General features: G+C 38.8%; 7 non-coding genes across 7 annotated transcripts; all 7 read left to right on the top strand.

Moving 5' to 3' along the window:
* The first annotated feature begins 1,862 nt into the window (after positions 1-1,862).
* On the top strand, positions 1,863-1,934 carry trnam-cau. Its single transcript has one exon. It is a non-coding gene; the product is annotated as a tRNA-Met (tRNA).
* A 2,684-nt stretch (positions 1,935-4,618) lies between these two features.
* Positions 4,619-4,690, top strand: trnam-cau. Its single transcript has one exon. It is a non-coding gene; the product is annotated as a tRNA-Met (tRNA).
* Positions 4,691-7,376: 2,686 nt separating this feature from the next.
* On the top strand, positions 7,377-7,448 carry trnam-cau. Its single transcript has one exon. It is a non-coding gene; the product is annotated as a tRNA-Met (tRNA).
* A 2,030-nt stretch (positions 7,449-9,478) lies between these two features.
* trnam-cau lies at positions 9,479-9,550 on the top strand. Its single transcript has one exon. It is a non-coding gene; the product is annotated as a tRNA-Met (tRNA).
* Positions 9,551-15,282: 5,732 nt separating this feature from the next.
* On the top strand, positions 15,283-15,354 carry trnam-cau. The gene has a single exon. It is a non-coding gene; the product is annotated as a tRNA-Met (tRNA).
* Positions 15,355-21,085: 5,731 nt separating this feature from the next.
* Positions 21,086-21,157, top strand: trnam-cau. Its single transcript has one exon. It is a non-coding gene; the product is annotated as a tRNA-Met (tRNA).
* Positions 21,158-23,187: 2,030 nt separating this feature from the next.
* trnam-cau lies at positions 23,188-23,259 on the top strand. The gene has a single exon. It is a non-coding gene; the product is annotated as a tRNA-Met (tRNA).

The following is a 23,259-nucleotide window of genomic DNA, read 5'->3' as shown; positions in this document are numbered from 1 at the left end:
GTTTTCGTTTGACATTTTATCAGTCATTCGCATGTTTTACAAAGATATAAATAGTTCTGTGTTACTAAAACTTAATACATCCAAAAGATTCAGTATCAACAGAAGTGTACGACAGGGATGCCACATTTGGCCATTGTTATTCATTTTGGTTGTGGAACTTCTACCTCTAGATATTCTGAATAATGCACATTTGTATGGCTTAACCATTTTTAACAAAGAAATCTAAATTTCCCAATTGGCTGATGATACTACTCTTTTGTTAAGAGACAAAGACCAGGTCGCCCATGCCCTTAATGCTATAACTGCATTTTCTATTGCATCAGGATTAAAACTGAACGTTTCTAAATGTGAAATATTATGTTTATATGACTCTGATGATAAAGAAATTAAAATCATTCCTCTAAAGTACTGTGTTAAATATTTAGGAATACATCTGTCAAAAAAACACTTAGTCAGACAACATATGAATTTCTCTCCTAAAATTAAGAAAACCAAAAATCTATTTAATAATTGGCTACAAAGAGACCTTTCTATACTTCTGTCCAAGGCAGAGAGACTGTCTCGCTTTGTGTACCCCTCATATTTGTAAATCCCTCTAATTGTAAAGAGATCAACAAGACCTTTCTTGACTTGATCTGGAAAAATAAGTCTCACAAACTAAAGAAGTCAGTCCCGTGTAATAAAAGACCTGAAGGAGGTCTGGAAGTGTTGGGTTTTGTTGACATAAATGACACTTTCCAGATCAACTGGTTGACAAGATGTTTGATCAGTACTGATTCAATATGGTTTTTCATTCCAAATAATGTGTTTAATAAGTTGGGAGGTCTTCAATTTTTACTGAAATGTAATTATATTCCTGAAAGATTACCTGCTAAATTGGCTAGGTTTCACCAGCAAGCTTTAATGGCCTGGAAAATATGTTTCCTGCACAATTTATCCCCACATAAAGCTCTTTTGTGGAATAATTCAGACATAACTGTAAAGAATAAGTCATTGTTCTACCCCAGCTGGCATGAGAGGAATATTGACTTTGTTGTTGATGTTTTTGACAACAAGGGTAATATTCTCACATATGAACAATTTATAATATTGAAAGAGTTTCCAATACCTTTCAGAGAGTTTATTTCTGTGATCAAAGTTGATAAAAAAAGACCTGTGGATTAAGTTTTATCACAAGTACATACAGGTATCACTACCAGTCAAAAGTTTGGACATACCTACTCATTCAAGAGTTTTTCATTATTTTACTATTTTCTACATTGTAGAATAATAGTGAAGACATCAAAACTATGAAATAACACATATGGAATCAAATGGTGGTCACACCAGGTAGTGAATGGGTTTCTGATCCACGCCCCTACCCTTTTGGGCTCCTGAGTGGGGCGTGGTGTAACACTGCATCTCAGTGCAAGTACCAGGCTGCATCCAATAGGGCGGCGCACAATTGGCCCAACGTCATCCGGGTTTGGTTGGGGTAGGCCGTCATTGTAAATAAGAATTTGTTCTTAACTGACTTGCCTAGTTAAATAAAGGTTACATTCTATATATATTTTTTTCCTTTTTAAGATAGCAGTGATCAACAGATGCATATCTGTATTCCCAGTCATGTGAAATCCATAGATTAGGGCCTAATGAATGTATTTCAATTGACTGATTTCCTTATATGAACTGTATCTCAGTATAATCTTAGAAATTGTTGCATGTTGCGTTGATATATTTGTTCTGTGTCGTGCTAATGACAGCCTGCAGTACCCCGGTCGGCCTTCAACTGGAGTTACTCAATGAAAAGGGGCAGCACTGAGCTAGCCTGCAACGACATTTCCTGGAGTAGTTCAAACTACACATTTCGTGTTTGTCTGACTAGCAGAGTGGCGCAGCGGAAGCGTGCTGGGCCCATAACCCAGAGGTCGATGGATCGAAACCATCCTCTGCTATTTGTTTATCTTTAGAACAGCTTTACACAGACCTGGCAGAGGGTGCCTTTGTCAGATCAAGAGCAAAATGGATTGAAGAGGGGGAAGGAAACAATAGTTACATTTTTTGCACTTGAAAAGAGAAACTACAAAAGAAAATCTATAACTGCACTTAAAATGTATGATGTGTTATGCAAAGATCCCATTACAATATCAACATTTGTCAATTCCTTTTATGAAAACCTTTACAACTCACAATTTCAGGAAGATGGTTGTGACATTTGCCACATTCAGAATGATGTCCCTGTAATTGAGGATGATTTCCACTCAGTTTGCGATTCACCTCTGTCAATTGAAGAAATTAGAGAGGCTCTGAATTCAATGAAGAATGGGAAATCTCCTGCCACTGATGGCCTGTCAGTTGAATTCTATAGACAGTTTTGGAGGTTACTAGAACACACTATTTTTAATGTTTCAAGATTGCATTGAAAAAGGTGAAATGGTCTCCACTATGAAACAGGGCCTTATTTCACTGAAGCCCGATAAAGACCCTTCTCTTATTGACAATTGGAGACCAATTACTTGATTAAATATTGATTACAAATTGATTGCTCTGGTTTATGCCAAAAGATTAATGAAAGGAATAGATACCATTATAAATGAGACTCAAACAGGTTTTATGAAGGGCCGTCACATAAGCTCTACCATTCGTTTAGTCTTGGACCTTCTAGATTATTCAGATGCAATTGACTCAGATGCGGTTGTCTTATTTTTGGACTTCTGTAAATCCTTTGACACAATGGAACATGAATTTCTCTTTAGGTCACTTAAACTTTTTGGTTTCGTTTGACCTTTTATCAGTCATTCGCATGTTTTACAAAGATATAAATAGTTCTGTGTTACTAAAACTTAATACATCCAAAAGATTCAGTATCAACAGAAGTGTACGACAGGGATGCCAAATTTGGCCATTGTTATTCATTTTGGTTGTGGAACTTCTACCTCTAGATATTCTGAATAATGCACATTTGTATGGCTTAACCATTTTTAACAAAGAAATCTCAATTTCCCAATTGGCTGATGATACTACTCTTTTGTTAAGAGACAAAGACCAGGTCGCCCATGCCCTTAATGCTATACCTGCATTTTCTATTGGATCAGGATTAAAACTGAACGTTTCTAAATGTGAAATATTATGTTTATATGACTCTGATGATAAAGAAATTAAAAACATTCCTCTAAAGTACTGTGTTAAATATTTAGGAATACATGTGTCAAAAAAACACTTAGTCAGACAACATATGAATTTTCTCTCCTAAAATTAAGAAAACCAAAAATCAATTTAATAATTGGCTACAAAGAGACCTTTCTATACTTCTGTCCAAGGCAGAGAGACTGTCTCGCTTTGTGTACCCCTCATATTTGTAAATCCCTCTAATTGTAAAGAGATCAACAAGACCTTTCTTGACTTGATCTGGAAAAATAAGTCTCACAAACTGAAGAAGTCAGTCCTGTGTAATAAAAGACCTGAAGGAGGTCTGGAAGTGTTGGGTTTTGTTGACATAAATGACACTTTCCAGATCAACTGGTTGACAAGATGTTTGATCAGTACTGATTCAATATGGTTTTTCATTCCAAATAATGTGTTTAATAAGTTGGGAGGTCTTCAATTTTTACTGAAATGTAATTATATTCCTGAAAGTTTACCTGCTAAATTGGCTAGGTTTCACCAATAAGCTTTAATGGCCTGGAAAATATGTTTCCTGCACAATTTTTCCCCACATAAAGCTCTTTTGTGGAATAATTCAGACATAACTGTAAGGAATAAGTCATTGTTCTACCCCAGCTGGCATGAGAGGAATATTGACTTTGTTCTTGATGTTTTTGACAACAAGGGTAATATTCTCACATATGAACAATTTATAATATTGAAAGAGTTTCCAATACCTTTCAGAGAGTTTATTTCTGTGATCAAAGTTTATAAAAAAAGACCTGTGGATTAAGTTTTATCACAAGTACATACAGGTATCACTACCAGTCAAAAGTTTGGACATACCTACTCATTCAAGGGTTTTTCATTATTTTTACTATTTTCTACATTGTAGAATAATAGTGAAGACATCAAAACTATGAAATAACACATATGGAATCAAATGGTGGTCACACCAGGTAGTGAATGGGTTTCTGATCCACGCCCCTACCCTTTGGGGCTCCTGAGTGGCGCGGTGGTGTAACACTGCATCTCAGTGCAAGTACCAGGCTGCATCCAATAGGGCGGCGCACAATTGGCCCAACGTCATCCGGGTTTGGTTGGGGTAGGCCGTCATTGTAAATAAGAATTTGTTCTTAACTGACTTGCCTAGTTAAATAAAGGTTACATTTTATATATATATTTTTTTCATTTTTAAGATAGCTGTGATCAACAGATGCATATCTGTATTCCCAGTCATGTGAAATCCATAGATTAGGGCCTAATGAATGTATTTCAATTGACTGATTTCCTTATATGAACTGTATCTCAGTATAATCTTAGAAATTGTTGCATGTTGCGTTAATATTTTGTTCTGTGTCGTGCTAATGGCAGCCTGCAGTACCCCGGACGGCCTTCCATTGGAGTTACTCAATGAAAGGGGGCAGCACTGAGCTAGCCTGCAACGTCATTTCCTGGAGTAGTTCAACCGGGACATGTCGTGTTTGTCTGTACTAGCAGAGTGGCGCAGCGGAAGCGTGCTGGGCCCATAACCCAGAGGTCGATGGATCGAAACCATCCTCTGCTATTTGTTTATCTTTAGAACAGCTTTACACAGACCTGGCAGAGGGTGCCTTTGTCAGATCAAGAGCAAAATGGATTGAAGAGGGGGAAGGAAACACTAGTTACATTTTTTGCACTTGAAAAGAGAAACTACAAAAGAAAATCTATAACTGCACTTAAAATGTATGATGTGTTATGCAAAGATCCCATTACAATATCAACATTTGTCAATTCCTTTTATGAAAACCTTTACAACTCACAATTTCAGGAAGATGGTTGTGACATTTGCCACATTCAGAATGATGTCCCTGTAATTGAGGATGATTTCCACTCAGTTTGCGATTCACCTCTGTCAATTGAAGAAATTAGAGAGGCTCTGAATTCAATGAAGAATGGGAAATCTCCTGCCACTGATGGCCTGTCAGTTGAATTCTATAGACAGTTTTGGAGGTTACTAGAACACACTATTTTTAATGTTTCAAGATTGCATTGAAAAAGGTGAAATGGTCTCCACTATGAAACAGGGCCTTATTTCACTGAAGCCCGATAAAGACCCTTCTCTTATTGACAATTGGAGACCAATTACTTGATTAAATATTGATTACAAATTGATTGCTCTGGTTTATGCCAAAAGATTAATGAAAGGAATAGATACCATTATAAATGAGACTCAAACAGGTTTTATGAAGGGCCGTCACATAAGCTCTACCATTCGTTTAGTCTTGGACCTTCTAGATTATTCAGATGCAATTGACTCAGATGCGGTTGTCTTATTTTTGGACTTCTGTAAATCCTTTGACACAATGGAACATGAATTTCTCTTTAGGTCACTTAAACTTTTTGGTTTCGTTTGACCTTTTATCAGTCATTCGCATGTTTTACAAAGATATAAATAGTTCTGTGTTACTAAAACTTAATACATCCAAAAGATTCAGTATCAACAGAAGTGTACGACAGGGATGCCAAATTTGGCCATTGTTATTCATTTTGGTTGTGGAACTTCTACCTCTAGATATTCTGAATAATGCACATTTGTATGGCTTAACCATTTTTAACAAAGAAATCTCAATTTCCCAATTGGCTGATGATACTACTCTTTTGTTAAGAGACAAAGACCAGGTCGCCCATGCCCTTAATGCTATACCTGCATTTTCTATTGGATCAGGATTAAAACTGAACGTTTCTAAATGTGAAATATTATGTTTATATGACTCTGATGATAAAGAAATTAAAAACATTCCTCTAAAGTACTGTGTTAAATATTTAGGAAAACATGTGTCAAAAAAACACTTAGTCAGACAACATATGATTTTCTCTCCTAAAATTAAGAAAACCAAAAATCAATTTAATAATTGGCTACAAAGAGACCTTTCTATACTTCTGTCCAAGGCAGAGAGACTGTCTCGCTTTGTGTACCCCTCATATTTGTAAATCCCTCTAATTGTAAAGAGATCAACAAGACCTTTCTTGACTTGATCTGGAAAAATAAGTCTCACAAACTGAAGAAGTCAGTCCTGTGTAATAAAAGACCTGAAGGAGGTCTGGAAGTGTTGGGTTTTGTTGACATAAATGACACTTTCCAGATCAACTGGTTGACAAGATGTTTGATCAGTACTGATTCAATATGGTTTTTCATTCCAAATAATGTGTTTAATAAGTTGGGAGGTCTTCAATTTTTACTGAAATGTAATTATATTCCTGAAAGATTACCTGCTAAATTGGCTAGGTTTCACCAGCAAGCTTTAATGGCCTGGAAAATATGTTTCCTGCACAATTTATCCCCACATAAAGCTCTTTTGTGGAATAATTCAGACATAACTGTAAGGAATAAGTCATTGTTCTACCCCAGCTGGCATGAGAGGAATATTGACTTTGTTCTTGATGTTTTTGACAACAAGGGTAATATTCTCACATATGAACAATTTATAATATTGAAAGAGTTTCCAATACCTTTCAGAGAGTTTATTTCTGTGATCAAAGTTGATAAAAAAAGACCTGTGGATTAAGTTTTATCACAAGTACATACAGGTATCACTACCAGTCAAAAGTTTGGACATACCTACTCATTCAAGGGTTTTTCATTATTTGTACTATTTTCTACATTGTAGAATAGTAGTGAAGACATCAAAACTATGAAATAACACATATGGAATCAAATGGTGGTCACACCAGGTACTGAATGGGTTTCTGATCCACGCCCCTACCCTTTGGGGCTCCTGAGTGGCGCGGTGGTGTAACACTGCATCTCAGTGCAAGTACCAGGCTGCATCCAATAGGGCGGCGCACAATTGGCCCAACGTCATCCGGGTTTGGTTGGGGTAGGCCGTCATTGTAAATAAGAATTTGTTCTTAACTGACTTGCCTAGTTAAATAAAGGTTACATTTTATATATATATATTTTTTTTCATTTTTAAGATAGCTGTGATCAACAGATGCATATCTGTATTCCCAGTCATGTGAAATCCATAGATTAGGGCCTAATGAATGTATTTCAATTGACTGATTTCCTAATATGAACTGTATCTCAGTATAATCTTAGAAATTGTTGCATGTTGCGTTAATATTTTTGTTCTGTGTCGTGCTAATGACAGCCTGCAGTACCCCGGTCGGCCTTCAACTGGAGTTACTCAATGAAAGGGGGCAGCACTGAGCTAGCCTGCAACGTCATTTCCTGGAGTAGTTCAACCGGGACATGTCGTGTTTGCCTGTCTAGCAGAGTGGCGCAGCGGAAGCGTGCTGGGCCCATAACCCAGAGGTCGATGGATCGAAACCATCCTCTGCTATTTGTTTATCTTTAGAACAGCTTTACACAGACCTGGCAGAGGGTGCCTTTGTCAGATCAAGAGCAAAATGGATTGAAGAGGGGGAAGGAAACACTAGTTACATTTTTTGCACTTGAAAAGAGAAACTACAAAAGAAAATCTATAACAGCACTTAAAATGTATGGTGTGTTATGCAAAGATCCCATTACAATATCAACATTTGTCAAATCCTTTTATGAAAACCTTTACAACTCACAATTTCAGGAAGATGGTTGTGACATTTGCCACATTCAGACTGATGCCAAATTTCGCCATTTTAATTCATTTTGGTTGTGGAACTTCTACCTCTAGATATTCTGAATAATGCACATTTGTATGGCTTAACCATTTTTAACAAAGAAATCTCAATTTCCCAATTGGCTGATGATACTACTCTTTTGTTAAGAGACAAAGACCAGGTCGCCCATGCCCTTAATGCTATAACTGCATTTTCTATTGCATCAGGATTAAAACTGAACGTTTCTAAATGTGAAATATTATGTTTATATGACTCTGATGATAAAGAAATTAAAAACATTCCTCTAAAGTACGGTGTTAAATATTTAGGAATACATCTGTCAAAAAAACACTTAGTCAGACAACATATGAATTTCTCTCCTAAAATTAAGAAAACCAAAAATCAATTTCATAATTGGCTACAAAGAGACCTTTCTATACTTCTGTCCAAGGCAGAGAGACTGTCTCGCTTTGTGTACCCCTCATATTTGTAAATCCCTCTAATTGTAAAGAGATCAACAAGACCTTTCTTGACTTGATCTGGAAAAATAAGTCTCACAAACTAAAGAAGTCAGTCCTGTGTAATAAAAGACCTGAAGGAGGTCTGGAAGTGTTGGGTTTTGTTGACATAAATGACACTTTCCAGATCAACTGGTTGACAAGATGTTTGATCAGTACTGATTCAATATGGTTTTTCATTCCAAATAATGTGTTTAATAAGTTGGGAGGTCTTCAATTTTTACTGAAATGTAATTATATTCCTGAAAGATTACCTGCTAAATTGGCTAGGTTTCACCAGCAAGCTTTAATGGCCTGGAAAATATGTTTCCTGCACAATTTATCCCCACATAAAGCTCTTTTGTGGAATAATTCAGACATTACTGTAAGGAATAAGTCATTGTTCTACCCCAGCTGGCATGAGAGGAATATTGACTTTGTTCTTGATGTTTTTGACAACAAGGGTAATATTCTCACATATGAACAATTTATAATATTGAAAGAGTTTCCAATACCTTTCAGAGAGTTTATTTCTGTGATCAAAGTTGATAAAAAAAAGACCTGTGGATTAAGTTTTATCACAAGTACATACAGGTATCACTACCAGTCAAAAGTTTGGACATACCTACTCATTCAAGGGTTTTTCATTATTTGTACTATTTTCTACATTGTAGAATAGTAGTGAAGACATCAAAACTATGAAATAACACATATGGAATCAAATGGTGGTCACACCAGGTACTGAATGGGTTTCTGATCCACGCCCCTACCCTTTGGGGGTCCTGAGTGGGGCGGTGGTGTAACACTGCATCTCAGTGCAAGTACCAGGCTGCATCCAATAGGGCGGCGCACAATTGGCCCAACGTCATCCGGGTTTGGTTGGGGTAGGCCGTCATTGTAAATAAGAATTTGTTCTTAACTGACTTGCCTAGTTAAATAAAGGTTACATTTTATATATATATATATTTTTTCATTTTTAAGATAGCTGTGATCAACAGATGCATATCTGTATTCCCAGTCATGTGAAATCCATAGATTAGGGCCTAATGAATGTATTTCAATTGACTGATTTCCTAATATGAACTGTATCTCAGTATAATCTTAGAAATTGTTGCATGTTGCGTTAATATTTTTGTTCTGTGTCGTGCTAATGACAGCCTGCAGTACCCCGGTCGGCCTTCAACTGGAGTTACTCAATGAAAGGGGGCAGCACTGAGCTAGCCTGCAACGTCATTTCCTGGAGTAGTTCAACCGGGACATGTCGTGTTTGCCTGTCTAGCAGAGTGGCGCAGCGGAAGCGTGCTGGGCCCATAACCCAGAGGTCGATGGATCGAAACCATCCTCTGCTATTTGTTTATCTTTAGAACAGCTTTACACAGACCTGGCAGAGGGTGCCTTTGTCAGATCAAGAGCAAAATGGATTGAAGAGGGGGAAGGAAACACTAGTTACATTTTTTGCACTTGAAAAGAGAAACTACAAAAGAAAATCTATAACAGCACTTAAAATGTATGGTGTGTTATGCAAAGATCCCATTACAATATCAACATTTGTCAAATCCTTTTATGAAAACCTTTACAACTCACAATTTCAGGAAGATGGTTGTGACATTTGCCACATTCAGACTGATGCCAAATTTCGCCATTTTAATTCATTTTGGTTGTGGAACTTCTACCTCTAGATATTCTGAATAATGCACATTTGTATGGCTTAACCATTTTTAACAAAGAAATCTCAATTTCCCAATTGGCTGATGATACTACTCTTTTGTTAAGAGACAAAGACCAGGTCGCCCATGCCCTTAATGCTATAACTGCATTTTCTATTGCATCAGGATTAAAACTGAACGTTTCTAAATGTGAAATATTATGTTTATATGACTCTGATGATAAAGAAATTAAAAACATTCCTCTAAAGTACGGTGTTAAATATTTAGGAATACATCTGTCAAAAAAGCACTTAGTCAGACAACATATGAATTTCTCTCCTAAAATTAAGAAAACCAAAAATCAATTTCATAATTGGCTACAAAGAGACCTTTCTATACTTCTGTCCAAGGCAGAGAGACTGTCTCGCTTTGTGTACCCCTCATATTTGTAAATCCCTCTAATTGTAAAGAGATCAACAAGACCTTTCTTGACTTGATCTGGAAAAATAAGTCTCACAAACTAAAGAAGTGGGAGTCCACGGGAGCGGACAGTACACAGCATACCATAATGTTCTGAATAATGGCCAAGTCTACCTCGCTCCTTATTCTACTGAACCGCTTAGGCGCAACAAACACAAGTCCAACATTTATCGGAAACTGTTAAACTACCTGTTCACTACCCTCCTGCTCTCCGGGGATGTGCAACTCAATCCTGGGCCCAACATCACCGAGCCAGCGATACGCACCGGAGTGGAAAGCGGTGGATGGCCTCGTCCACTGATCGTCGCCGCTGTGGAAGTGGGTGAGTGCTATGGTCCTATGGTTTCTCTCGACTCACCCGGCTCCAGGATAGATTTTGACTCTTCAAACATACCAAAGTCGCTATATGCGATCCCTGACTCTGCTTCTGGTACGCAAGCTGTTTTAATTAGTTCCCCGCATCCAGTGCAGGCGGGAGGGATTGTTAATTGCGCTACCGAACTGCCCCTAATCAAAACGAAACAAAACGGCCTAAACCCAGCCGTCAGAAAACACAGAAAATTTAACTTTTTTCAATGTGTCAATCACTCTCGAGTCATCTGGGACCCACGAGCTAAGCCCAAGGGACTACTAGGGGGGCACTTGAACATTCGTAGTGTCATTCCAAAAAGTGATCAAATTCAACATCTACTCACAGACTCCAACCTTGACTTTCTCTGCCTCTCAGAGACATGGCTCCATAAAAACTCTCCATCTGCTGCTTTGATTGTGCCTGGCTACAATGTTTTCAGGAGAGACAGGACTGAAGGAAGAGGAGGGGGTGTGATGATTTACATTAAAGAACATATCCGATGTAAACAAATTGAGTGGTCATGTGATAATGAACTAGAATGTATTGGCCTGAACATTACACTGTCTCCCCAAATGTCTTTTACCCTCATTGGAATGTATAGGCCACCTTCCACCAAAAGTGTGTTTTTTGATCAGTTTAATAACATGCTTAGGGAATGTGATTTTGGGAAAGAGGTCATCTTAATGGGAGATTTTAACATTAATTATGAAGACAAGTGTTGTAGGAAAACTCTCAAACGGATCACTAATACCTTTGACCTTACACAGCTAGTTAAAGGGCCAACCAGGGTGACTTGTTGCTCTAAAACACAGATTGATTTGGTGTTCAGTAATAAACCAGAGAGAGTGACTAAATCATTCAATATGGTTACTGGGCTATCTGATCATAATCTGACACTTATAGCCAGAAAGCTGTCTAAGAGCAGGTTTAACCTCTCTACTGTTAGAAAGCCTGATCAACTAAGAATACCTAAGAGTGAATTAAGCTATTTTGAAAACGCAATTAAGGGAATTAACTGGAATGATCTCTTGTCCTATGCAGACGTGGAAGCTGATAGTCAAGTTTTTCTATCCACAATCCAGACTACATTAAATGGTTTCCTAAAGAAAATCAAATCCAAACCTGGCCAAAAGAGCACTCTTCCTTGGCTAAATGGAGAAATCTGGAAATTGATGAAAGAACGAGATTATTATCTAAAAATAGCCCTAAGATCCAAATTAGAGCATGACAGACGTAGGTTTACCATGTTGAGAAATAAGGTGATGAAAGAAATCAGACAGGCCAAGGCAAACTTTTTTATTAACATAATTGGTGAAGCAAAGGGAAATTCTAAACTGATCTGGGAGAATCTAAAAAAGTTAACAGGGAAAGACCATAGTAACACTGCAAAAAGACTAGAAATCATGGTGAATAACAATCTAACACAGGATGCAGTCGAAATAGCAATAGCCTTCAATTCCTACTTTAGTGACTCTGTCAGGGTACTGACACAGAACCCCTCCACTGGTTTCTTGGGCTCAGTGCTAGTAAATGATGCTCAACCTGTCTTCATCATAAGGGAGGTTTCTGAGTCAAAGGTGGACAAGGTGATTAGCTCACTAAAGAACTCTAAAGCCAAAGATGTGTTTGGGATGGACTCTACCTTTCTTAAAAACTACAAAGAGTCACTCATTGGCCCCATTACTAAGGTCACCAACACATCTATTGGTCTCGGGGTGTTTCCAAGGGTATGGAAGTCGGCCATAATAACGGCCATCTTTAAATCAGGCGACCCTGCTGACGTGAGTAACTACAGGCCCATTAGTATACTACCTGTGGTGTCAAAGGTTGTTGAAAAGTGTGTAGCAGAACAACTGATTGCCCACCTCAACAACAGCCCTTTCACATTACATTCCATGCAGTTTGGCTTCAGAGCGAAACACTCCACAGAAACGGCCAACTGCTTTCTTCTGGAAAATGTGAAGTCCAAGATGGACAAAGGGGGCGTTGTTGGGGCTGTGTTTCTGGACCTAAGGAAGGCTTTTGATACTGTTAACCATGAGATTCTCATCACAAAATTGTCCAAGTTCAACTTTTCCCCCGATGCCTTGAGATGGATGAAATCATACCTTGAAGGCAGAACTCAGTGTGTCAGAGTGAGCAATGAGCTGTCGCCCACTCTTAGCTATGATGTGGGTGTGCCCCAAGGGTCAATACTGGGGCCCCTCCTGTTCAGCCTGTACATTAATGATCTGCCTTCTGTCTGTACTGGGTCTGAAGTTCAAATGTATGCAGATGATACAGTGATATATGTGCATGCAAAGAGCAAACAACAAGCTGCACAAGAACTCACTACTGTAATGGTCCAGGTTACAAAGTGGCTCAGTGACTCGTGTTTGCATCTCAATGTGAAAAAAACTGTTTGCATGTTCTTCACAAAGAGGGCAACAGATGCTACTGAGCCAGATGTCTATGTGTCAGGGGAGAAGCTCCAGGTGGTATCTGATTTTAAGTACCTTGGCATCATACTTGATTCCAACCTCTCTTTTAAAAAGCATGTGAAAAAGGTAATTCAAATAACCAAATTCAACCTAGCTAATTTCCGATTTATACGAAATTGTTTGACTACAGAGGTAGCAAAACTGTACTTCAAATCTATGATACTCCCTCACTTAACATACTGCTTGACTAGTTGGGCCCAAGCTTGCTGTACAACAGTAAGACCTATTCAGTCTGTCTACAAACAGGCTCTCAAAGTGCTTGATAGGAAGCCCAATAGCCATCATCACTGTCACATCCTCAGAAAGCATGAGCTCCTGAGTTGGGAAAATCTTGTGCAATACACCGACGCATGTCTTGTATTCAAGATCCTAAATGGCTTGGCTCCCCCTCCACTCAGTATTTTTGTTAAACAGAAAACCCAAACATATGGCAGCAGATCTACAAGGTCTGCCATGAGAGGTGACTGTATAGTTCCCCTAAGGAAAAGCACCTTTAGTAAATCCGCTTTCTCTGTGAGAGCTTCCCATGTCTGGAATACACTGCCATCAGACACACATAACTGCACCACATATCACACTTTCACAAAATGCTTGAAGACATGGCTAAAGGTCAATCAGATTTGTGAACATGGTCCCTAGCTGTGTGTTGCCGCTTTCCATGTCTGTTGTCTGTAACTTGTGAGGTGTGGAAACACTTTGTTGCTTTTATGAATTTTGTCTTGCTGCTTTTTGTTCTATGTTGCTCTGTCTGTATGCTACGTCTTGTTCCATGCTGCTATTGTCTATATTGTAATTGTTTTTAATAACCTGCCCAGGGACTGGGGTTGAAAATTAGCCGGCTGGCTAAAACCGGCACTTTTACTGAAACGTTGATTAATGTGCACTGTCCCTGTAAAAATAAAATAAACTGAAACTCAAGTCAGTCCTGTGTAATAAAAGACCTGAAGGAGGTCTGGAAGTGTTGGGTTTTGTTGACATAAATGACACTTTCCAGATCAACTGGTTGACAAGATGTTTGATCAGTACTGATTCAATATGGTTTTTCATTCCAAATAATGTGTTTAATAAGTTGGGAGGTCTTCAATTTTTACTGAAATGTAATTATATTCCTGAAAGATTACCTGCTAAATTGGCTAGGTTTCACCAGCAAGCTTTAATGGCCTGGAAAATATGTTTCCTGCACAATTTATCCCCACATAAAGCTCTTTTGTGGAATAATTCAGACATTACTGTAAGGAATAAGTCATTGTTCTACCCCAGCTGGCATGAGAGGAATATTGACTTTGTTCTTGATGTTTTTGACAACAAGGGTAATATTCTCACATATGAACAATTTATAATATTGAAAGAGTTTCCAATACCTTTCAGAGAGTTTATTTCTGTGATCAAAGTTGATAAAAAAAAGACCTGTGGATTAAGTTTTATCACAAGTACATACAGGTATCACTACCAGTCAAAAGTTTGGACATACCTACTCATTCAAGGGTTTTTCATTATTTGTACTATTTTCTACATTGTAGAATAGTAGTGAAGACATCAAAACTATGAAATAACACATATGGAATCAAATGGTGGTCACACCAGGTACTGAATGGGTTTCTGATCCACGCCCCTACCCTTTGGGGGTCCTGAGTGGGGCGGTGGTGTAACACTGCATCTCAGTGCAAGTACCAGGCTGCATCCAATAGGGCGGCGCACAATTGGCCCAACGTCATCCGGGTTTGGTTGGGGTAGGCCGTCATTGTAAATAAGAATTTGTTCTTAACTGACTTGCCTAGTTAAATAAAGGTTACATTTTATATATATATATATTTTTTCATTTTTAAGATAGCTGTGATCAACAGATGCATATCTGTATTCCCAGTCATGTGAAATCCATAGATTAGGGCCTAATGAATGTATTTCAATTGACTGATTTCCTAATATGAACTGTATCTCAGTATAATCTTAGAAATTGTTGCATGTTGCGTTAATATTTTTGTTCTGTGTCGTGCTAATGACAGCCTGCAGTACCCCGGTTGGCCTTCAACTGGAGTTACTCAATGAAAGGGGGCAGCACTGAGCTAGCCTGCAACGTCATTTCCTGGAGTAGTTCAACCGGGACATGTCGTGCTTGCCTGTCTAGCAGAGTGGCGCAGCGGAAGCGTGCTGGGCCCATAACCCAGAGGTCGATGGATCGAAACCATCCTCTGCTATTTGTTTATCTTTAGAACAGCTTTACACAGACCTGGCAGAGGGTGCCTTTGTCAGATCAAGAGCAAAATGGATTGAAGAGGGGGAAGGAAACACTAGTTACATTTTTTGCACTTGAAAAGAGAAACTACAAAAGAAAATCTATAACAGCACTTAAAATGTATGGTGTGTTATGCAAAGATCCCATTACAATATCAACATTTGTCAAATCCTTTTATGAAAACCTTTACAACTCACAATTTCAGGAAGATGGTTGTGACATTTGCCACATTCAGACTGATGCCAAATTTCGCCATTTTAATTCATTTTGGTTGTGGAACTTCTACCTCTAGATATTCTGAATAATGCACATTTGTACGGCTTAACCATTTTTAACAAAGAAATCTAAATTTCCCAATTGGCTGATGATACTACTCTTTTGTTAAGAGACAAAGACCAGGTCGCCCATGCCCTTAATGCTATAACTGCATTTTCTATTGCATCAGGATTAAAACTGAACGTTTCTAAATGTGAAATATTATGTTTATATGACTCTGATGATAAAGAAATTAAAAACATTCCTCTAAAGTACGGTGTTAAATATTTAGGAATACATCTGTCAAAAAAGCACTTAGTCAGACAACATATGAATTTCTCTCCTAAAATTAAGAAAACCAAAAATCAATTTCATAATTGGCTACAAAGAGACCTTTCTATACTTCTGTCCAAGGCAGAGAGACTGTCTCGCTTTGTGTACCCCTCATATTTGTAAATCCCTCTAATTGTAAAGAGATCAACAAGACCTTTCTTGACTTGATCTGGAAAAATAAGTCTCACAAACTAAAGAAGTGGGAGTCCACGGGAGCGGACAGTACACAGCATACCATAATGTTCTGAATAATGGCCAAGTCTACCTCGCTCCTTATTCTACTGAACCGCTTAGGCGCAACAAACACAAGTCCAACATTTATCGGAAACTGTTAAACTACCTGTTCACTACCCTCCTGCTCTCCGGGGATGTGCAACTCAATCCTGGGCCCAACATCACCGAGCCAGCGATACGCACCGGAGTGGAAAGCGGTGGATGGCCTCGTCCACTGATCGTCGCCGCTGTGGAAGTGGGTGAGTGCTATGGTCCTATGGTTTCTCTCGACTCACCCGGCTCCAGGATAGATTTTGACTCTTCAAACATACCAAAGTCGCTATATGCGATCCCTGACTCTGCTTCTGGTACGCAAGCTGTTTTAATTAGTTCCCCGCATCCAGTGCAGGCGGGAGGGATTGTTAATTGCGCTACCGAACTGCCCCTAATCAAAACGAAACAAAACGGCCTAAACCCAGCCGTCAGAAAACACAGAAAATTTAACTTTTTTCAATGTGTCAATCACTCTCGAGTCATCTGGGACCCACGAGCTAAGCCCAAGGGACTACTAGGGGGGCACTTGAACATTCGTAGTGTCATTCCAAAAAGTGATCAAATTCAACATCTACTCACAGACTCCAACCTTGACTTTCTCTGCCTCTCAGAGACATGGCTCCATAAAAACTCTCCATCTGCTGCTTTGATTGTGCCTGGCTACAATGTTTTCAGGAGAGACAGGACTGAAGGAAGAGGAGGGGGTGTGATGATTTACATTAAAGAACATATCCGATGTAAACAAATTGAGTGGTCATGTGATAATGAACTAGAATGTATTGGCCTGAACATTACACTGTCTCCCCAAATGTCTTTTACCCTCATTGGAATGTATAGGCCACCTTCCACCAAAAGTGTGTTTTTTGATCAGTTTAATAACATGCTTAGGGAATGTGATTTTGGGAAAGAGGTCATCTTAATGGGAGATTTTAACATTAATTATGAAGACAAGTGTTGTAGGAAAACTCTCAAACGGATCACTAATACCTTTGACCTTACACAGCTAGTTAAAGGGCCAACCAGGGTGACTTGTTGCTCTAAAACACAGATTGATTTGGTGTTCAGTAATAAACCAGAGAGAGTGACTAAATCATTCAATATGGTTACTGGGCTATCTGATCATAATCTGACACTTATAGCCAGAAAGCTGTCTAAGAGCAGGTTTAACCTCTCTACTGTTAGAAAGCCTGATCAACTAAGAATACCTAAGAGTGAATTAAGCTATTTTGAAAACGCAATTAAGGGAATTAACTGGAATGATCTCTTGTCCTATGCAGACGTGGAAGCTGATAGTCAAGTTTTTCTATCCACAATCCAGACTACATTAAATGGTTTCCTAAAGAAAATCAAATCCAAACCTGGCCAAAAGAGCACTCTTCCTTGGCTAAATGGAGAAATCTGGAAATTGATGAAAGAACGAGATTATTATCTAAAAATAGCCCTAAGATCCAAATTAGAGCATGACAGACGTAGGTTTACCATGTTGAGAAATAAGGTGATGAAAGAAATCAGACAGGCCAAGGCAAACTTTTTTATTAACATAATTGGTGAAGCAAAGGGAAATTCTAAACTGATCTGGGAGAATCTAAAAAAGTTAACAGGGAAAGACCATAGTAACACTGCAAAAAGACTAGAAATCATGGTGAATAACAATCTAACACAGGATGCAGTCGAAATAGCAATAGCCTTCAATTCCTACTTTAGTGACTCTGTCAGGGTACTGACACAGAACCCCTCCACTGGTTTCTTGGGCTCAGTGCTAGTAAATGATGCTCAACCTGTCTTCATCATAAGGGAGGTTTCTGAGTCAAAGGTGGACAAGGTGATTAGCTCACTAAAGAACTCTAAAGCCAAAGATGTGTTTGGGATGGACTCTACCTTTCTTAAAAACTACAAAGAGTCACTCATTGGCCCCATTACTAAGGTCACCAACACATCTATTGGTCTCGGGGTGTTTCCAAGGGTATGGAAGTCGGCCATAATAACGGCCATCTTTAAATCAGGCGACCCTGCTGACGTGAGTAACTACAGGCCCATTAGTATACTACCTGTGGTGTCAAAGGTTGTTGAAAAGTGTGTAGCAGAACAACTGATTGCCCACCTCAACAACAGCCCTTTCACATTACATTCCATGCAGTTTGGCTTCAGAGCGAAACACTCCACAGAAACGGCCAACTGCTTTCTTCTGGAAAATGTGAAGTCCAAGATGGACAAAGGGGGCGTTGTTGGGGCTGTGTTTCTGGACCTAAGGAAGGCTTTTGATACTGTTAACCATGAGATTCTCATCACAAAATTGTCCAAGTTCAACTTTTCCCCCGATGCCTTGAGATGGATGAAATCATACCTTGAAGGCAGAACTCAGTGTGTCAGAGTGAGCAATGAGCTGTCGCCCACTCTTAGCTATGATGTGGGTGTGCCCCAAGGGTCAATACTGGGGCCCCTCCTGTTCAGCCTGTACATTAATGATCTGCCTTCTGTCTGTACTGGGTCTGAAGTTCAAATGTATGCAGATGATACAGTGATATATGTGCATGCAAAGAGCAAACAACAAGCTGCACAAGAACTCACTACTGTAATGGTCCAGGTTACAAAGTGGCTCAGTGACTCGTGTTTGCATCTCAATGTGAAAAAAACTGTTTGCATGTTCTTCACAAAGAGGGCAACAGATGCTACTGAGCCAGATGTCTATGTGTCAGGGGAGAAGCTCCAGGTGGTATCTGATTTTAAGTACCTTGGCATCATACTTGATTCCAACCTCTCTTTTAAAAAGCATGTGAAAAAGGTAATTCAAATAACCAAATTCAACCTAGCTAATTTCCGATTTATACGAAATTGTTTGACTACAGAGGTAGCAAAACTGTACTTCAAATCTATGATACTCCCTCACTTAACATACTGCTTGACTAGTTGGGCCCAAGCTTGCTGTACAACAGTAAGACCTATTCAGTCTGTCTACAAACAGGCTCTCAAAGTGCTTGATAGGAAGCCCAATAGCCATCATCACTGTCACATCCTCAGAAAGCATGAGCTCCTGAGTTGGGAAAATCTTGTGCAATACACCGACGCATGTCTTGTATTCAAGATCCTAAATGGCTTGGCTCCCCCTCCACTCAGTATTTTTGTTAAACAGAAAACCCAAACATATGGCAGCAGATCTACAAGGTCTGCCATGAGAGGTGACTGTATAGTTCCCCTAAGGAAAAGCACCTTTAGTAAATCCGCTTTCTCTGTGAGAGCTTCCCATGTCTGGAATACACTGCCATCAGACACACATAACTGCACCACATATCACACTTTCACAAAATGCTTGAAGACATGGCTAAAGGTCAATCAGATTTGTGAACATGGTCCCTAGCTGTGTGTTGCCGCTTTCCATGTCTGTTGTCTGTAACTTGTGAGGTGTGGAAACACTTTGTTGCTTTTATGAATTTTGTCTTGCTGCTTTTTGTTCTATGTTGCTCTGTCTGTATGCTACGTCTTGTTCCATGCTGCTATTGTCTATATTGTAATTGTTTTTAATAACCTGCCCAGGGACTGCGGTTGAAAATTAGCCGGCTGGCTAAAACCGGCACTTTTACTGAAACGTTGATTAATGTGCACTGTCCCTGTAAAAATAAAATAAACTCAAACTCAAGTCAGTCCTGTGTAATAAAAGACCTGAAGGAGGTCTGGAAGTGTTGGGTTTTGTTGACATAAATGACACTTTCCAGATCAACTGGTTGACAAGATGTTTGATCAGTACTGATTCAATATGGTTTTTCATTCCAAATAATGTGTTTAATAAGTTGGGAGGTCTTCAATTTTTACTGAAATGTAATTATATTCCTGAAAGATTACCTGCTAAATTGGCTAGGTTTCACCAGCAAGCTTTAATGGCCTGGAAAATATGTTTCCTGCACAATTTATCCCCACATAAAGCTCTTTTGTGGAATAATTCAGACATTACTGTAAGGAATAAGTCATTGTTCTACCCCAGCTGGCATGAGAGGAATATTGACTTTGTTCTTGATGTTTTTGACAACAAGGGTAATATTCTCACATATGAACAATTTATAATATTGAAAGAGTTTCCAATACCTTTCAGAGAGTTTATTTCTGTGATCAAAGTTGATAAAAAAAGACCTGTGGATTAAGTTTTATCACAAGTACATACAGGTATCACTACCAGTCAAAAGTTTGGACATACCTACTCATTCAAGGGTTTTTCATTATTTGTACTATTTTCTACATTGTAGAATAGTAGTGAAGACATCAAAACTATGAAATAACACATATGGAATCAAATGGTGGTCACACCAGGTACTGAATGGGTTTCTGATCCACGCCCCTACCCTTTGGGGGTCCTGAGTGGGGCGGTGGTGTAACACTGCATCTCAGTGCAAGTACCAGGCTGCATCCAATAGGGCGGCGCACAATTGGCCCAACGTCATCCGGGTTTGGTTGGGGTAGGCCGTCATTGTAAATAAGAATTTGTTCTTAACTGACTTGCCTAGTTAAATAAAGGTTACATTTTATATATATATATTTTTTTTCATTTTTAAGATAGCTGTGATCAACAGATGCATATCTGTATTCCCAGTCATGTGAAATCCATAGATTAGGGCCTAATGAATGTATTTCAATTGACTGATTTCCTAATATGAACTGTATCTCAGTATAATCTTAGAAATTGTTGCATGTTGCGTTAATATTTTTGTTCTGTGTCGTGCTAATGACAGCCTGCAGTACCCCGGTTGGCCTTCAACTGGAGTTACTCAATGAAAGGGGGCAGCACTGAGCTAGCCTGCAACGTCATTTCCTGGAGTAGTTCAACCGGGACATGTCGTGTTTGCCTGTCTAGCAGAGTGGCGCAGCGGAAGCGTGCTGGGCCCATAACCCAGAGGTCGATGGATCGAAACCATCCTCTGCTATTTGTTTATCTTTAGAACAGCTTTACACAGACCTGGCAGAGGGTGCCTTTGTCAGATCAAGAGCAAAATGGATTGAAGAGGGGGAAGGAAACACTAGTTACATTTTTTGCACTTGAAAAGAGAAACTACAAAAGAAAATCTATAACAGCACTTAAAATGTATGGTGTGTTATGCAAAGATCCCATTACAATATCAACATTTGTCAAATCCTTTTATGAAAACCTTTACAACTCACAATTTCAGGAAGATGGTTGTGACATTTGCCACATTCAGACTGATGCCAAATTTCGCCATTTTAATTCATTTTGGTTGTGGAACTTCTACCTCTAGATATTCTGAATAATGCACATTTGTACGGCTTAACCATTTTTAACAAAGAAATCTAAATTTCCCAATTGGCTGATGATACTACTCTTTTGTTAAGAGACAAAGACCAGGTCGCCCATGCCCTTAATGCTATAACTGCATTTTCTATTGCATCAGGATTAAAACTGAACGTTTCTAAATGTGAAATATTATGTTTATATGACTCTGATGATAAAGAAATTAAAAACATTCCTCTAAAGTACGGTGTTAAATATTTAGGAATACATCTGTCAAAAAAACACTTAGTCAGACAACATATGAATTTCTCTCCTAAAATGAAGAAAACCAAAAATCAATTTCATAATTGGCTACAAAGAGACCTTTCTATACTTCTGTCCAAGGCAGAGAGACTGTCTCGCTTTGTGTACCCCTCATATTTGTAAATCCCTCTAATTGTAAAGAGATCAACAAGACCTTTCTTGACTTGATCTGGAAAAATAAGTCTCACAAACTAAAGAAGTCAGTCCTGTGTAATAAAAGACCTGAAGGAGGTCTGGAAGTGTTGGGTTTTGTTGACATAAATGACACTTTCCAGATCAACTGGTTGACAAGATGTTTGATCAGTACTGATTCAATATGGTTTTTCATTCCAAATAATGTGTTTAATAAGTTGGGAGGTCTTCAATTTTTACTGAAATGTAATTATATTCCTGAAAGATTACCTGCTAAATTGGCTAGGTTTCACCAGCAAGCTTTAATGGCCTGGAAAATATGTTTCCTGCACAATTTATCCCCACATAAAGCTCTTTTGTGGAATAATTCAGACATAACTGTAAGGAATAAGTCATTGTTCTACCCCAGCTGGCATGAGAGGAATATTGACTTTGTTCTTGATGTTTTTGACAACAAGGGTAATATTCTCACATATGAACAATTTATAATATTGAAAGAGTTTCCAATACCTTTCAGATAGTTTATTTCTGTGATCAAAGTTGATAAAAAAAGACCTGTGGATTAAGTTTTATCACAAGTACATACAGGTATCACTACCAGTCAAAAGTTTGGACATACCTAGTCATTCAAGGGTTTTTCATTATTTGTACTATTTTCTACATTGTAGAATAGTAGTGAAGACATCAAAACTATGAAATAACACATATGGAATCAAATGGTGGTCACACCAGGTACTGAATGGGTTTCTGATCCACGCCCCTACCCTTTGGGGGTCCTGAGTGGGGCGGTGGTGTAACACTGCATCTCAGTGCAAGTACCAGGCTGCATCCAATAGGGCGGCGCACAATTGGCCCAACGTCATCCGGGTTTGGTTGGGGTAGGCCGTCATTGTAAATAAGAATTTGTTCTTAACTGACTTGCCTAGTTAAATAAAGGTTACATTTTATATATATATTTTTTTTTTTCATTTTTAAGATAGCTGTGATCAACAGATGCATATCTGTATTCCCAGTCATGTGAAATCCATAGATTAGGGCCTAATGAATGTATTTCAATTGACTGATTTCCTAATATGAACTGTATCTCAGTATAATCTTAGAAATTGTTGCATGTTGCGTTAATATTTTTGTTCTGTGTCGTGCTAATGACAGCCTGCAGTACCCCGGTCGGCCTTCAACTGGAGTTACTCAATGAAAGGGGGCAGCACTGAGCTAGCCTGCAACGTCATTTCCTGGAGTAGTTCAACCGACACATGTCGTGTTTGTCTGACTAGCAGAGTGGCGCAGCGGAAGCGTGCTGGGCCCATAACCCAGAGGTCGATGGATCGAAACCATCCTCTGCTA

Source organism: Salvelinus namaycush, unplaced genomic scaffold, assembly GCF_016432855.1.
Source record: "Salvelinus namaycush isolate Seneca unplaced genomic scaffold, SaNama_1.0 Scaffold9, whole genome shotgun sequence".
Taxonomy (NCBI): domain Eukaryota; kingdom Metazoa; phylum Chordata; class Actinopteri; order Salmoniformes; family Salmonidae; genus Salvelinus; species Salvelinus namaycush.
The sequence above is the reverse complement of the archived record's forward strand: the minus strand, read 5'-3'. Positions and strand labels throughout refer to the sequence as shown.